This window comes from Anser anser, assembly GCF_964211835.1.
Source record: "Anser anser genome assembly, chromosome: 5".
Lineage (NCBI taxonomy): Eukaryota > Metazoa > Chordata > Aves > Anseriformes > Anatidae > Anser > Anser anser.
In genome coordinates this window covers 60,352,952-60,365,264 of record NC_139725.1, presented here as the reverse complement: position 1 = coordinate 60,365,264, position 12,313 = coordinate 60,352,952, and the positions used below count along the sequence as shown (strand labels likewise).

The window sequence follows — 12,313 nt, the reverse complement described above, 5'->3', positions numbered from 1 at the left end:
GGAGGAGGAAAGAGGAGTGTGACCCAGAAGGAAAGCAGCAGAGCTCGGGTCCCAGTTCATAGTGCCAGCAGCCCCAGGTTGGACCCTTCACTTCCTCAGGTCCTTCCAGGCACTGGCTTACATTTCTCCCCGTTTTGCCCTCTCCCTGCCCTGGGGCAGACACCCGGCACCCTTCTCCTTTTCCCCTGCAGCTTCCTCTCTGCTCCGTAAATCCTCCATCCTGCCCAGACGGGACACTTTCTGCCTTTCCACCCTCGAAGCCTGGAGCGGAGCTGTCCCCTCCTACCCCTGGCATTCCTCATCCCCATCCTCTGCCCCGCCACGACGTCCCTGGCAGCTTCTCACCCCTTTTTCCACCTCTGAGCTCTGCCACCTGCTCCATCCTCTGGCTTCACCCTCGTGTGCTTCCCACCCCACCCCATCCCACCCCACCCCACCCCATCCCCTCCCTCCCCGCACCCCCGCGTCCCGCCAGTGATGGGCAGAGCGTCACGGTCTCCTAGCGACGCCCCTAGCGACGCCCCTAGCGACGCCCCTAGCAACGCCCCTAGCAACGCCCCTAGCAACGCCCCTAGCGACGGCCCCGCACCTGCTCCCGCTGGACCAATCGGCGCGGGCCGCATCTGGGCCCCGTCTCGGTGCGGCGGCCGGGGGTGATGCTGGGCTCAGTGCTGCGGGGACCCGGGAGCTGCCACCACCGCCAGCACCGCCAGCGGGAGCAGCCGGCGGCTCGCAGGGGACAGGGGAGGACGGGGAGCGGCCCTCCTGCTGCAGCCGGGCGGGTGAGTGGCCGCGGGGCTGCGTGCGGTGGAGGGGGCGGCGTGGGGGTTTTTGCTGGTTCTGCTTCCCCGGTGGGGCTGGCAGGGGGATGCGGGCACGGAGGAGTTTTGTGGGGGCGAGACCCGGGCTTCGCCGCGCCTCGGCAGGGGGTGAGGAGCCCAGCGGGAGGCTCGGCTGGTGGTCCTGCAGAGGTGTCTGTGGCTCGGCCGGGCTGCGTCGGGCTCCGAGGGAAGGTTGCTGGCATCCGACGCACCTCGGTGTAGCCAAAGCAGGACTCAGAAGTATCCGTAGCTGCTCGCTTGGTGCCTGTTAGCTGAGTGTCATCTCCTGGGATGAGACAACCATCCAAATATAGATGTCTTACAGCTGCGAGACAGGCACGCATGCACGCACACGCTCTGCTTTTCTTTCTCTCTCTTTCGCAGGGTTTAGAGCTGTTTGTTCTTCGTTCACACACACGCACATATAACAAGTGTGAGTGCCTGCACACACACCTGCACGTGCAGAGCTGGGGGATGCACGCACAGAGCCGCTTGTGCTCCCCACCTGGAGCGGGAGGTGTTCTCGCTGCCCCACGCTAAATGCTCCCCCCAGGAGGCAAGGCATCGGCTGGGTGCTGCTGCGTCTGCTTGCAGCCCAGGAACTGGCCGGTGCACAAGGCAAACCCTGAAACGTGCGCGCTGCAATCGTTCTGTTAAATAAAGCCGGCGATCTGCCTTCCCCCGAGCTGTGCGACTCTGCAGGAGTGTGGGTGTGCGCGCGTATGGGATAGGAAATTAGCGCTACTACTCGAAACGATGCTGTGGTTTTAATAGTCTCCCTTCAGCTTTCCTCCCAGGCTGACAAGAACTAACAGAGGAAATAACGTGCAGTTTTAAAGGGCAGTGATCAAGGCAGCAATCACGTTCTAGCTGAGGAAACTTCCGGATATTCAGGGAGCAAGCTGTATTTTTGCAGCGTTTGTTCTGGGAGGATTGCAGCTATACCACCGAGAGACCGAAGCAAATTTTCTTAACGTTTGATTTCACTTTCCTGATGCTCGGGAGGGTGTCTAGGAAGCGAGGTCAGAGTCAGAGCGCTGGATGTGACACCAGAGCTCTGCTTTCCCTGCTAGCGAGCCCCGCGGGGCTCCTGAGATAGCGCTCCCCTCTCTTGCAGCCCAGCTATGTGCCGCGTACGTCCCGGCTTTGCCACCTGAGCCGTGTGTGTTTCTCCTTGATCCCCCGTGGCAGGTGCCGTTCAGCAGTGCTGTGCTGCCAGAAATGCTCGCTGAGCCCGTGCGAGGAGGAAATCTCACCGGAACTGCTGGCGTTACCCCAGAAAGACCCTCTGCAGACTGACTGCACGTCCTCAGGTAACTACCAAGTTTGCAGACTCCAGCCGGTCGGGCTTGCCTTCGGGGTGAGGGGAATTGCTTGGATGAGTGCTAGAAGGGGATCGAGCTGGGGATGGGATTTTATTCTCTTTCTCTGCTGCATGTGGCCCAAGCTCTAGCCATCCCCTTAGTCAGAGGGGTGCAGGCAGTGGGACTGCAGGGACGGGGAGAGGAGAAGTCACCCGGTTTTCATGCACTCGTGAGAGCTATTCGGATGCTTGTGCCTTGCCCAGAAATGAATTAGGGAGATCTGCAAAGCAATTAGCAAACTAAAAGGAAGGCAGGTTTAAAGTGCAAAGCCAGCAGCTCCCGCCAGCAGACAGCAGCAAGGCTTTTACCTGCCCACAGGTGAATTAAAGGGGGCTTTCTCCGCCTGAGCAAGGAGTAGGAAATCTGTCCCTACCCTCTGGAAGAGCTGCAATGGACTGGCAGTCTGTGTGAAATCCTGGGGCTGGTGTGTGTTTTCGATCCACGTTTGCCTGCCTGTGGCTTGGTAGCTTCGCGTTATCAACCGGAAAGCCCCCGGTGGGACCAGCTGCTTGTCCTGCCAGTGGCAGAGGAGAACTGCAGCAGCAAGGCATGCGAAATCAGAGCAGGGTTTCAGCCGAGCACTCCTTAATTGCGAGCGCTGGTAAGGTTAGAGACAGGGGAATTTATCACTGCCGTTTGACAGCGGTTGCAAGGACGTTACGATGTTTCCAGCCATGTCAAAGTCACAGCTCCTGCTGGTAATAAATGCCCAGTTCTGCGTGCTTAGAAGCCTCCCTCGGGTTTTCTATTTGTGCATGCGAGAGATGCTCAGAAACGGTTTCCACCTCGCACACTGATCAACTTCTCCCGTGTTAGGAAACCCCACAGGGCACGGGCACATTTTACCAACCGCCTTCCACGTGCAGTGTCGGCAGCTCTGGCTCGGCCAGCGAGCCCCTCTGCTTGCCCCCTGCAGACATCTGCATCAACGTGCCGATAGCAGCAGCTCCTACGGCCCCGACACTGCAGCACAGTGAGGCAGGGACGGGTTTTCCTCCGAGAAAAGGAGGAGACACCGAGTGTAGGAGCGCTCCCCTGCTCTCACGTATGATGTCCGGGGCAGAGCTGGGGCTGGCAGGTCCCTCTCCCTTGCCCCAGGTGGGAAAGCATGAGCTTTGCTTTCTCCTGGCTGTCTGATCATTCATTAAGCCCCACTTTGCCCCCTCTCCGGGCTGACTTGCAGCCCTCTTGAAATCAGCCGGCACTAATTCATGCCGCAGAGGGGCTCCTGTCGCTGGGTGATGGGGGAGCCCGGGGCCAGATGAAGACAATTTCTTGCAATTTGCAGCTAGACCGCGAAGTTGCCGTGTTATAAATCGATTTCCATTTCAATTTAGATAAGATAGCCCTCTGCCCAAACACGCCTAATAACTCTGCGGGTCCACGCAACGCTGCAATTATTCCCGGAGAAATGAATAGGAAGGGGCAGATTTTGCTCTTTTTGAAAGCACAATTAAAGACCTCGCGAAGCTGCGTTTGAGAGATGCAGGCTGGGGAGACGGAGGCGTCTATTCCCTCGCTGCCGCGCGTGGGATTTATGCTCCGAACTTCCATTAGTGCTAATGGCAGCCGGAGCCGCCGCGCTCCTGTGTGCCGCGCATGCCGAGCAGGCAGCGGCGGCGGGCGGGCGGCGGGGGGCTCAACGCGCTTCCCGAGGTCTGTTCCAGGCTGGGAGGACAAATATCAGGCTCAGGACCCACCGGTTAGCCCCTGGAGGGGAAACTTGGCCCCGTGCCTTGCGTTGTGGTGTGGCGCTGAAGAAATGTAATGTGATTAAGACGTATCTGTCTCCGAGCTTGAGTGAGGCGGAGGCAGTGACTCATACCACCTTGCTGTAACTGTCAAAACACTTGGCTGGCGAGAATAGCCTTCTACACAAAAAGCACTGATTCAATATGTTTATATTTAAACAAAACGCTGAGGGTCTGATTCACTGCGGCATTACTACCGCCGTGCGTGCCTGCAGCCCCGGCCAAGCAGCCCCGAGGCACGCACAGAGGCCGTCCGCTCTGACTTTCAGAGAAGGATTAGAGCAAGGCTGGCAGCTCGCGAGCCTCCTGCCCTGGAGTTTCTGGGCTTTGCCAGCAGCTAGCATCGCGTTGAGCAGCTTGTGTCTGCTTTGCTCTCTGTGTCTTTTGAGTGGCTTTGCACTTTCAAGTGGGAACACGTCCTCTTAACATCAGCCTCGCAGCCCAGAGGTGCGTTTGGTGTTCAGCCGTTGGTTGCTGCCCCTCCTTGCTCCTAAAGAAAGTGCTGGGGGTTGTGATAACTCCACTGCTTTGCCTGATGTTGTGAGGTCTTTGGGAACTGACTACGGTTCGCACCCGAGGGCTACGTCCCAAGCTGGTGCTGTCCGTACCCTGCAGACTTGGCAGGCAGAGGGCTGGTGCCAGCTGGATGCTCGCCCGACCCGCTGCCAGGATGGTGCTTCGTGTCCCTCTCAGGACACAATCCTCTCCCTCTGAGAGCACCCCGGGGCCCAGTGGGTACAGGGCAGTGTGGTGGGGACAGCTGCAGGCTCTCCTGCGCCGTGGCTCACCCTCATGCAAGACAATCATGTCTGGAGGGGGTCTGGGTCCCAGGGAACTGCATCTTGCATGGCCACTCCAAGCTATTTGCCGGTTTTTCTTCAGGACCATGCATGCGAGGGGCAATGACTGTCCCACTGTCACCCTCCATCTCCAGGGGGGAGGCATTCCTGCTGCCAGCGGCAGCAAAGGAGAGGTTTGCTTGGAGCTGGAGGAGCTGGAGGGCTCGGCACATAGCAGCAGCGATTCTCTGCACGCTGTGCTTGTCTATCCTGTCTCTGCTCATTTTCTGCTTGCAGAGCACACAGGCAGTGCTGGGTCTGTGCTTCTGCCTTTTCACTGAAAACCACCAGGGAGCGAGTTTTAGCATTTAGAAGCCTGGTTTGAAGGAGAACAACGAGCCCCTGGTTGGCTCATCAGCCTGTACGCTGAGTTTGGCTCCTTTCCCATCCCTGATGGCCCGGGAGGCCACGGGAACACCACTTTGTGTTTCATACCTCTGTCCTCAGAGCAGTCTGAGGAAAACCGTAATGTTCTCCTTCCCCACAGTGCAGGGAGGGTAAATGCTTTGGGATTGCGCTCAGAAAACACAGCAGAGGGGCTTTAACCTAGGAGAACCGAATATCAGAGTAGTTAAGTGCCCAGGGTGTCTGGTCTCCAGCATAATTCAAATACTAGGACAAAACCTGCCAGCACTGAAGGCTGCAGCACGTGTGTTTGAACCAGTGTTTGTGGCTGCCCAGGGCTTACTGCAGCCGTGCCCCTGGTCCCGAGAGCTGGGGTCAGTGCAGGGAAGTGCACACTGCTGTGTGCAGTGGTCCAGCGTGACTAAAACACAGTGTTGTCCTGTCGCAAGAGTGGCAGTCCCTTTCTGATACCTCCGTGATGGGAACGGTGCTGCTTTGTGGGATCCACGTCAGGCCAGTCCCAGGGCTGGGGGACTTGGCTCTAAATCAGGTGTTAATCCTCCAGTCAAGGGGTTTCTGCCCTGGTTTGTAGCGTTCTTTTATGGCAAACCTCCACCCTCACCGACTTGAAATTCAGGGAGAAAACACAAGAAGAATCTCCCGTGAGGGTCTGTGCTCTGCAGCCACCTCCTTGGGGTTTTGGTGCAGAGGGAGGATGGCAGAGCACATCACCTCCCCCCCTGCACCAACATCCTTTCCCTCCCACCTGCAGCGAGGACTCCAGGAGCTCCCCAAGCCCACCCTGTAAGATGAGGTCTGGTTTGGCTGCACAATGTATTTGGCTCTGCTGCTGGGGTACAGATGCGGCCCAGTACCAAGCCCTTTATTTCCTCGGAAAGCCGGGCTTTACGTGCCCCTGTAAAGGATCTCAGCCTGGGAAAGAAATTTTATGCCCTAAGACCTGAGTGAATCCAGATACTAACTTTTAGGGACTGCCTTTAAAATTCACCACGTTAAGACCTCAGAAATGTGCCCACTTAAAAGCAAACCACGGCAAACGGAGCGGGTCTCGGCGGCGGTGATGCCGCCCCACAGGCACGTGCCTCCCGGTATCCTGTCACGAACTGGGAACCACAACGGGGCCCCGCTTCTCCCGGAGGGTCCTGAGCTGCCCAGCACCACAGTTATGGCCTCGACGAGGCGCTTTAGCCCCACATCTCCCCTCGGAGCAGCACGGCGGGCTGGGGGCAGGACGTGCAGGGAGCCCCGGCCCCGGGGGGGACGCTGAACGGGGCCCGGAACCCTTCACACGGGTTAACTGCCGCAGCGCCACCGGCTGCGACCGGCCGCTCCTCCGGGCCAACACCACCCCCTAGCGGGGCCGTGCTGCGACAGGGGGGCGCCAGGAGCTGCCCGGGTAATGGTGGCCCCCCAGCCGGCCTCTGCCCCTCCAGGGACCCCGGTCTGCAGCGGGGGGACCCTCCTGCGGCCCCCCGAGCCCCCCCGCCTACGCCCGTCAGGCCGCGGGGGCAGCGCTGCCAGGGCAGGGCCTGAGGGGCCGGAGGGCTGCGGGCTTGGAGGCCCCGCCTCAGGTTTTGCCCTTGGGGTGTGGAGAGGAGGCAGTGGGGTCGGGGGGAGCGTGGTCCCACCTCCGGACCCCCAGGCTGTGCTGCTGCAGGCACGGCGGCAGCGTTACCGAGCCTCTTCTCCTTCTTGTTTTGCGCAGAGCTGATCTCATCGGGGCCTACCAAACACATTAACGACGTCGAAAGTAGCCTACTTTAAGAGGAAATATGCAGAAGAAGAACATTTACATCAAGATTGCCATGAGTATTGTCCAAAAGTGAGTAGCTTCCTCATTCCAGCTCCCATCCTCCCTCGGTTTCATTCCTCCGTACTAAAGACCCCTTTGATGCTCTTTGCTCCCCAGCACCTGATACTACCCGAGGACCGGACTTGTATTCTAAAACTTTCTCTCCAGAAACTCCGATTCCTGGAAGACCCCGAAGCCTACCTCCGTAGGTCTGTATTAATTAACAATCTGTTGAGGAAGATTCACCTAGAGACAGAGAGGGAGAGCTATGAATACTTTAAGGAGGCTCCGTGTTATAGGACTGCTTACTCTGACGCACGAAAACGGCTGAAGTTTATGGTACACGAGTGCTGTTCCCAGTCGCTCTATTATGAAGAGCTGCATTCGTATCGTATCGTGCCTTATTCTGCAGAGAACGCCGTTTACGGAATGGGCTACACAAGCAGCCACTTGGAGCAAAATTCTCAATTGCTTATTTATAAAATGAATTAAAGTAGCTGTTAGACCCACCTATGTTTGTTTCTGAATGCTTGAACTGCTTATTGAGGTGTTAAGATGAGGCAGTAATTGCAGAGATACTTAATGATCAAGCCGGGTGCGGTAGGAGCTGAGCGGATGGCACTTTGAAATACGCTCCGCAGCCCCGGTGCTAACCCCGTGGCTATGAAGTACCTTGGCACACACACAGAGCTGGTGCAATACACAGGTCCTTACCCACCGAGGCTGTGTGCAGCGTGTTGTGTAGAAGCAAAGCCGCATTTAAGTTCTCTGTGTGTAGATACAGACATTGAAAATCACTTTGCAGTTAAATTCTGCCATTCCTGGCAGAAGGGGAGCCCCCAGAGTAGCAGAGTAGTCTAACGGTGAGGAGTAAAAAGCAAGTTATTTACGTAAAGGCATAGATAGAAAGTTTCTTTGAGGAAATGTTTGGAATATGAAGGAGTCAGTGCCAAAGGAAACAGCCTTTTGCTTAGGATTTTCAGAGACTAACTCGCTTGCTACTTACGATACACTCTATACTGAGACTTACAAGGTTATTATTTTTTTTTTTTAGAATAATTGCATTCACCTTTTTACATATTATTATCTCTTAGCTGGTATCTATTTTGCTATTTTAATACAGAACAGAATGACTCACAGGAAAAATTGTTTCTTCAGCCCGCCATCAGTGTTTCCTTAGCTTCATTTGATTCTTCCCCTAGTTGTTTCCCTGATACTTTTCTGCATGCTAATTTGCTGTTTGGCCGGAGGTTCACATTGGTGCTAGGGAACAGACAGTCATTTATTTTTATGTGGAATAAACAAGGCAGAAAAACAACCATAACTCCTATCGATAGAGAATGAATGTACGTGACAGATGCTAGTAAAGCCTCAGAGATTCTCCTGATGAAGCTACTCAGCATTCGTAATAGTGTTTCAGGTCAAGTGAAATGTCTAATTTCAATCTGGGAATTAACCTTAGAATATGTAAATATATATTTCGCAAGCTATGAAATGACATGAGAGATGTTCAGCAAATCGATGACTACAAGTGGAAAGTTTTATAGCTGCCAAAGCTATATCATGAAAATACCAAAGAGTAATATAAGGGAAAAGATGATGCTCCAGCAATGGGGTCAAAAGCAAAGATTGCACTATAACCTGTGGAAATGTGATTGATGAGCCTGTAAATTATCAGTTACTGATACACCTGCTGTTCTCCGGAGGGTGGCTCGCAACCCAGAATCACTGAACAAATACGCAAAATGGTCCAAAGCCTGTCCTGTAGGGCTGTTGGCTTCCAGTGAAGAAATTGGCTTTGCCTGCCTGGCTATCACCCCCGCAGCTTTAAAGCAAAGTAAGTAACAGCACACTCAGCTGGAGGCAGATATGTATCTAAGAACATGATTTTTTTTTTTATTTTGAAAGGGTTTTTTCATGCGGGTCTGGCCGATGCTATTTCTGAAGCATTATGGAGTACGAACAAATACCATTGCTTGACAGGGATGTGTTTAGTGTAGGATTCCTCCTGTAACCCTGCCCGGAGCATCTTAGTTGTGTGTGTTGCACATACCATCGCAGCTGTCAGGCACGTGTTCATAGCGCAGGAAAAAAGATAGGAAGGCAAGAGCAGAAGGTGTGAGGAGCAAAGTCAACTCCTATATCAGCAGTTGGAAGCAGGACAGGTTTAGGGGATAGAACGGAGCAGTTAAATACAACTTTTTAATGAGAAAAAAAATGCAGCAGCTGATTTCAAAACAAGGACAGCCTGCAAACTGGGGAACACGAACAGCACAGGTATTGCAGCGAGGCTGGAAGGACAGGGCAGCGCTGTGTTTGGGAGGCCCTGTTGGTTGTTATGAATGTTCAGGCTGTGAGAAGCAGCTTTTGGTTTTGTGCTGAGGCGGGGCATGCCTCTTTGCCTCTTCAAAAAGGTGTCATCAGCCCCTTGCCGTGCAACACAGGGGGCTTTGCCTTCCTCCCAAAAAACTCGTGCTGGGCCCTGTTTGGGGAGTCTCCAGCTACGAGGGTCTGTGCCCAGCTCGACAGGGGCCAGCTGAGAGAGGCTGGCTAATTGCTCGTTGCCAGCTGGGCGCAGCAGCCCTCGTACCTTAAGCAGAAGCTGGAAGCCAACCCCGTGCTGCACAGGAGGGGGCTGATGGCTGATGGGCGCCACGAGAGGTGCTGTGAGCCCCCCGGGGAGGTCCTGGCCCCTGCTGGCCCCTGGGATCCTCCTGGGGACACAGGGGCCAGGCCTCAGGAGGCTGCTGGGTGTTACAGGGAAACTGTTCCTCTTGTCTGGTATTTCAAAATATGTAATTTGCTGCTCTGAAGTGATCCAATTTATACGCTTCTTTGTTCTTTGTGTGTTTCTGCCTGAACTCATAATGATCTAGCTACTACGTGAAATGCTAAAATGCTTCTGTTTTTCCTCTGCCCTGCTTTATTACATTCATACAATGGTCCTGGCCTGCAAAACAAAACTTTTTACATAAGATAAAAATTGTTGCAATGGAGTGAAAAAGCTCAGTAGGATGAAAGGCTTTAACCTCACCTGAAGAAAAAGCAGTGCCCCTGTCAGATTCAGCTCTGAACACTGAATTCCTTGCCTGCTGAAAGGTGCAGATACTTTCTTGCCTATTGAAAGCTTCTCTGATAACGCGCTGTCTGCTGAACAGGTACAACAGATGCAGATCTGGATCAGATAACAAAACTGCTTGGGCTACCCACGAAAGAGAGTAACATTTTACTCGTGTTTTTCTCATGTGTTGTTTTCTTGAACAAAATACGTTGTCTAATCTTTAATTTTATGTATTTCTATTTGCTCTATGAGCTGTTAAAAGAGAGAATTTTATTTCTAGAAAACTCTGGTTGACTTTTTGATATGAAATTGAGTTAAAGGTCCACAGTTCGAACTTATTTTGAGTCTACACAAGTTTTTGTTGCCTTCTGCTTCACCCAGGGATTTGTGCTGTTGAAAAGTGGGTCTGAAACATTCAACTTCAGTGCTTAAGAAACATGATTTTCAGAGTGATAAAGAAGTAGAAAGGTGCAGTAACATTGCAAGTTGCTCCCGAAATATTTAATTTGACACTTTTTTGAATTATGTGCTGATTTTATCATTTAGTTGCCAAGCTACCAGGTACCGGCGTTTTTAATACAGCTTCCTACAGTGATTTTCCTGTTCTGGGGTTTGTAGCTGCAATTCAGCTCTTCTAGCTTCTGATGTGTGAATCTGTCTGTAGGTGGTCAAATTTCGGTGATAGATATATATATATATATTCTACTATGACTGCGGTAGGAGCTCCCACACACGGGCTATGTTTGCACTGGATGTAAAGAAAGTCCTTCCTTCCCTTCGACTCAGTTGCCTTGGAGATAGCGCGTTCATCAGAGACGATGCGGGGCGACACGGACAGAGCTGGCGACAGATAGCTGGTAACTTTGCAAAGGACTGGCTTAGGACAATCCATTGTCATCTCGGAACAGCAGCACACCTGGCTGTAAGTAGCGTTTCAAAGAGTTTCGTTTTCTCTGTGCCGCTTTCCCCAACCTGGCTGGGAATGCCGGACCTGAGCAGCGCCGGTGCCGCCCGGAGCAGCAGCGGCTGTGGCAGGAGGCAGCCCGGCCCAGCAGGAAATCAGCTTTGGTGCAGACATCCCGCAAGATTAGGGCCCTGATCCTGCAAACACTTGGGGTCTTGCCCGAGTGTCTCGGCGCGCATCCTCCGGCTGCAGCCAGGGAGGCTCCTCGTGTGCTCAACGCTCAGCATGTGTACGGGCGAGGGGGGCTGGGGCTGCCCTGCACCACAGACGTGCTCCTCAGTTGCCTAATTATCAGTGAAAAGTGATTATAGAGCTGCCGCTTGAGTTCTTGGATACGTTTATATTGCACTGTAAATGGAACTTTTGTTTTCGATGAATGTGTTGAGTATACATACGGACTATCGTGCCTTAAAGTCCCATCCTCATACAAGCCTTTGTACATGTCCTGTAAAAACCGCAGCCCGTGTTTAGCTGATAACTCTGTGCACTCCACGCAGATCTGGTTCCGTGCTCAGCAGGGCCTTGGGAAGCACGACCCTGACCCCAAAGTTTGCCATGAACACAGAGGGCGTTCGGCAATTCCCTCTTCTCGTCTTTTTTTAGACTGCATTCCTCCTCGTGGTTCACAAAATTCTCCTTTTCCAGTTTCTGCCATAACCGGGTTCTGCGTTACCTGCAATGCCAGCGCCCCTCCCGCGAACTCAAAAAGTTGTAAAAAAAAGTTGTCTCCAGCTTTTCAATGCCATCTGTACAGCGCTCTCTCAGCAGGGAATCACAAATGCAGATAATAATGTTGTCAAGTATATCATCGTATATTTGACATGGTTAACAAAGCAGAAAAGGGAACACCTCTTTCTGCTGAAATGCATGAGCCTGCATTATGGTAAATACATGGTGATTATACACCACTTAATTGGAATAATACCTACTGGTTCTATGATAAAAAATGGCTTTTTAATGTTTAAAATTACTTGGGACCTGATTAAAGGTTTTTATGAAATTGTTTTCTAAAGTGAATAGTAGAAAAATGTAAATGTATTTTAAATATACATATAATGTGCATGTTATTAATAAAGATCTATTTCTATTGAATCAGATGGGCTCTCATTGAATATATGCTCTTTGGTTTACAGGAAAACATGCAAAATTACTAAAGAACTAACACCATTCTAACACCATGAACACCCTGAAAGTTTTTAAACCTACATATTCCTTGAGGGACCTGCATCCCGGGGTGAACCTGCACCCAGCTGACAAGTCTGACGTGCAGAGCTGGGAACCATTTTTCTAATAATGTTCTGCAGGACATCTTCCAGATGCTGAAGAAGGGTCAAAGATAAAATAGGCAGCTATTG

General features: G+C 52.8%; 1 long non-coding RNA gene across 1 annotated transcript; it reads left to right on the top strand.

Annotated features, from left to right (window-relative positions):
• Window positions 1–600: 600 nt before the first annotated feature.
• On the top strand, window positions 601–12,050 carry LOC310900748. The gene is made up of 4 exons (XR_014585359.1): window positions 601–782; window positions 2,013–2,134; window positions 6,847–6,963; window positions 7,051–12,050. It is a non-coding gene; the product is annotated as an uncharacterized lncRNA (long non-coding RNA).
• Window positions 12,051–12,313: the final 263 nt, after the last annotated feature.